The sequence below is a fragment of the Psammomys obesus genome, unplaced genomic scaffold, assembly GCF_907164565.1.
Source record: "Psammomys obesus unplaced genomic scaffold, mPsaObe1.curated_primary_1811, whole genome shotgun sequence".
NCBI lineage: Eukaryota > Metazoa > Chordata > Mammalia > Rodentia > Muridae > Psammomys > Psammomys obesus.
The window spans coordinates 34,154,383-34,159,296 of NW_026596040.1; the positions used below are offsets into that span (position 1 = coordinate 34,154,383).

At 43.1% G+C, this 4,914-nt stretch overlaps 1 pseudogene; it reads right to left on the reverse strand.

Annotated features, from left to right (window-relative positions):
* Positions 1-951: 951 nt before the first annotated feature.
* Positions 952-1,865, reverse strand: LOC129688118 (tetraspanin-3-like; annotated as a pseudogene).
* Positions 1,866-4,914: the final 3,049 nt, after the last annotated feature.

Below are 4,914 nucleotides of genomic sequence, written 5' to 3' on the forward strand. Positions count from 1 at the left end.
TTGTAGGCACTTGGGAGAAGGCAGCAAATAAAACAGAAATCCCTACCTTCTCCTGCGCATTTTAGCAGTGGTGATAGACAATAAATAACAAGCATCAAAATTAGGCAAATTATTTATTATGTGGGAAAGTAGGAAACAGTGTGAGAGATAAAGAAGAAGAGAAGAGAAAAGAGAAAGTTCCTTGGGAGGCATTTGGTTCATTTTGGGGGGATTTGGGTATTTCTTTTGGGGGGGCTGATGCAGTTTACAGAATTAAACTTTATTTACAATTGGGATCACAGCTACATACTATTTTGCTAGTCTACATGGATACTTTATCTCTAAAGAGTTTAACACGATGAATGGGTTCAATCCCACAGAAACTCACACACTCATGCTAATTGCTTTAAAATAGTAGTGCATACATTATAGTCTGCCTATAAAGCTTTGATTAAAAACCACTCATTTCAAAAATCTGTCTCTGATTTTGAAGATTAACAAAGACATACACTGTATGATTCTAAAATCTATTTTAGCCATTTTGTACAATTGCTATGTTATGCTACTACAGTATATATTCTGGTGAGGGGCACAAGACAGCTGGAGTCCTCCCTCACACCCCCAAAACCTTTGGCCAAGAGTTCTCGTTGTGAAGACGATGACCCCGTGATACTACAGTGTCCCATCACTCCTCGGAGGCGACAGAAGCAGGCCCACACCCTCCTCTAGCTCCGCCACACTATGAAGCTTGTAAATGGATTAAGGGCATGGACAGTCAGCTAGAACAAGGGCAAGAAAGCCATAGGTGGGTAGGTAAGTCAATGGGTACGTCAAATGCCAGCCTGCTGTCCAACACCAGTGTACATGTGCTTTGACTAGATGAACTCAGGCGCCAACTCCCGAAGGCCTGCTCAATTCACCTTCCAAATCAGAACAAGGATACTAAAAATTAGCTCAGGCTTGCGCTGTGTGCTATGTATAGGTTCCACCAGTTCTGAACAGCTCATAGGCAGGATCTCTGCTCTGCCTGCACAGCACGATGCATGCCCACATCATGCCCAACAGCTGAATAGCTGCAAACCCAACGCTGCCCAGATAACATGTGTCAGAATTTTTGTAGGTTCTTCACAACCAGAGCCTCACATCCCTCAGCACAGAGGTCGGAGGGGTTGGCCAGGCTGCCATTACAGCTTTTGGCAGTCTCTCTGCGGCAGCTAAGAGGAACACTCTGGTTTTCCGTTTCTTTGAACCAATCTGTATTTTCCCAATCTGAATAGTTATGAATTCCACAGCAGTGCAACCAGCTGGCAGCGTCAGAGTTGGTCCCATTGTAGGTCTTATACACCTTCTGAATGCTTTGATCAACTCATTCTCCACCTTTGCTCTGTACACGGATCCCAAACCACCACAACTTCTGTGACAAAAATCAAGAGCAGGATGAAGACAAATGTGGCGAGTTCCCAGCAACTCTCCTGGATTGTAGCACAGCAGCCGATGAGGTCAGTAATGAAGAGCAAGGCTCTACGGCTATGACCCCCACAGCAAGGAAAAGTGTGTACACATCCTCAAAGAAGCGGTCATAGTCCCTGATAAACTAGGTCAGATGGAAGGGGAGAAGGACCCCCCATCAGTGGACTTAGAGAGGGGCAGGGAGGAGATGAGGGAGGGAGGGTGGAATTGGGAGGGAATCTGGGAGGGGGCTACAGCTGGGATACAAAGTAAATAACCTGTAATTAATATAAAAAATTAAAAAAAAGATGTGGTCATAGTCATCGTAAGTGATGAATACGTAGGCTCCCATAGCAGAGAATGCCAGCTGCCCTCCAGAAGATGAGGTTGAGGAAGGTCAGAACGGTTTTGGAGGAGGTGATACCGCACTGGCCCATGGTGCAGAGGCCCAGCCGGCAAGTGGAGTGGCACTCACGGAGCGAGGAGGCAATGGCGGCTGCGGCTCCGCTGAGGTGGGTATTTCTTTTGAGGCAGAGTCTTGCTATGTAGCCTAAGCTGGCCTGGAACTAATTATGTAGCCCACACTGGCCTTGAAGTAATGACAATCCCACTGGCTCAACTTCCCATATGCTGGACTGATAGGCATATACTGCCATTATCCAGCTTCATGAGTACTGCTAAACTGAGTGGCTGGGGTAGGCCCAATGAGAAGGTAGGAAGGTGATATCGGGCCAATAGGGAAAGAAGATGAGAGAATGAGACACAGAAATATCTGAGAAAAGGGTGTTCTGACAAAACATACCAGTTGAATTGAATAAGCAGCAAAGAGAGCAGCACAACTGGAATTTATTTCAGTACAAGGCATTTTAGGTTCTGGCAACCACAGCCTCACAAAGCCACATCAAAGAGCAGAAATGACAAGCTCTTCTGCCAACTCTCAAGACAGAAGGAATGCCTGAAGCTCTATACTAGATTTTATGAAAACATTAACGTTTCACAACTTAGTCCACATTTGATACAATACCATTTTTAACAAACTACGAAATTTGATTGTAATGTGTTTTCTGACTCTCAGCTTCACCAAGGAGAAAAAAATAAGCAAAATAAACACAGAAATGCCAAGAGAAAAATCATAAAGAAAGAAAAAAGAAAAAACAACTCATGGGCATGCAAAAGCACTGCGTGCTGGAGCCCTACCTCACACCTTACGCTGCAATTAATTCTAAGTTGACAAAAAGGGAAGAGACTTAAGTGGTTGGAGGCAAATGTAGATAGGAGTCTAATTTCCTTTAAATTTTGATATTTCCATATTACAGCTTTACACAAGCAATGGAGTACAGGGAAAGACTAGCAGCCTGAGACTCTTTTTACTACCAACATTGTGCGGCTGTAATCAGTCTGCAACCTTGGACAGCCCATTGCATCTTCTTCAGCTCCAAAGTGCTAATATCAATTTAGATGGATTTTAAGGTCTCTGAGTGAAGAAAGAAAGAAAGAAAGAAAGAAAGAAAGAAAGAAAGAAAGAAAGAAAGAAAGAAGGAAGGAAGGAAGGAAGGAAGGAAGGAAGGAAGGAAGGAAGGAAGGAAGGAAGGAAGGAAGGAGGGAGGGAAGGAAGGGAAGGAGGAAGGAAGGAAGGAAGGAAGGAAGGAAGGAAGGAAGGAAGGAAGGAAATAATAATAATAATTAATGATAAATGCTTAAGCTCATACACTGGTCTACAAATGTTATTATAGACGATAACTAGTTTTGGTGGTTATTTTAAGAAACATAAGAACGTGTATTTAACTAGAACATAATCCCTCTATGCCTACTCCACTCTCACAATTATGGTGGGATTAAGACAGCAGAGTGCATTTCCCGCCCAGCTGCAAGTTTCTGAGCTGTTATCCATGGAGACAGGTAAGAGGAGGATTGGCTCACGAGATGGGATGCCTAGGATGCAAAGGCCTGTTACTCATGCTATGGCTAGCCAAAGGGACTCAACATTATAAATCAGCAGTCCATGATTCAAAGAGGCACATTTTCTGTTTCGCAATTTATTCAGATATTTGAGCTTTTCTATGCCCCACCTACAAATATCTCCAGCAAAAGGGAAAAAGGAAGAAATGTAAGTTTTCTGACCTCTTGCTAATGAAAAAATTAAGTAATATCGTTTACTTAACCAATATATAAATGGATAAGGATCTTAGTGAGGTAAAACCAGACCATGTACAAATGAAAAACTGAGGCTTGGAGGAGTCTTAAGGCATACAGCCAAATCCTGTCGAATCCAAGATAAAAGGCAGGTGTTTCAGCACTTGCTTGGAAGCTATTTCCACCTGTCATCTTTTGCCATGAAATGATTTTTTTCCAAACTCTGCTGTCATTTCTGTGTCAGAATGTTGCTAATTTACTATGGTGGTGGGAACAGCAGTGGTTTCTGATAATGGTTTAGCTTAATATCCTCTGTCTGGGTTTTATATTCTGCAGACCCATGTCTCTGGCACAGAGCTGCTGAGTAGGAAACTGATTGTGGGAACTAAATAAAAAATCGAAACTCCACTTGGAATTGCCCTTGAAAAGCTGCTTCTGACCCAGCTTTCCCCACACCTCCCCCAAGAACACTTTGCAGTCTAACACTTTTTTATTAATGATTCTGTCCCTTCTTTTGCACATCTGTTTCCAGCCAAAACAATTCTTAGAGTTCACAGGCTTCTCTCTAACACGTACCCAACCTATTTCTACCCAGGAAATAGCTGCCAGAACATTTCCTTGGGGGTTTGTATTTCCCTTTAGCTTAAGTAGGTCAGTGCGCTAAAGAAAGCATAAAGACAGAATGCATGAACGTAAGCCCCTGGATTTGCCTGTTTTTCGATCTGTGAAAAATGCAAAAGGGCAGAGTGGCCAGACTGGGAGGGCCAGGGAAGTCCCCTTGATCTTTCCGATGACTCAGACCTCGGGGAGTTAGTAGTCAGATAGGCAGTGTGAGCACTGGAAAGATTTTAGTTCTAAAGGTGTGAACTTACTGCTGGCCTGTGTCTGTGCCTGTGTCTATCCTTCCCATGAAGAAAGGAACCCAGTAGACAAAAGACAAACTATGGAGAAGAATGGCATTTGACACGTTGATGGGGCTGCTTGGAGATAAAAATGGAGATGGGTGACCTAAAATGCAACTCTCTTATTAACATGGTGGCCTTTCAACAAAAATAAAATAATTAGATCAGACACAGTAGCACATCAACTAATATCAGCTCTAGGGAGACTAAAGCAGGAGGATCATGAGTTAGCCAGCCTGTCAGGGGTGAGGAAAAGGTATTTCTCCCTGTAACAAAAAATGTAAATGGCAAAGGCAACCTTGTTGGGGTAAAGGAGGGTCGAGTCACCCAGAGGAAAGATAGATATTGTGGGGGTAGGCAGTGCTGGTAGGTACCAACATAGTATATTTTTACATATTGACACTGTTAATCTTTATCTCTCAAAAACACCCAAAATTTTGCTATTTGCCCA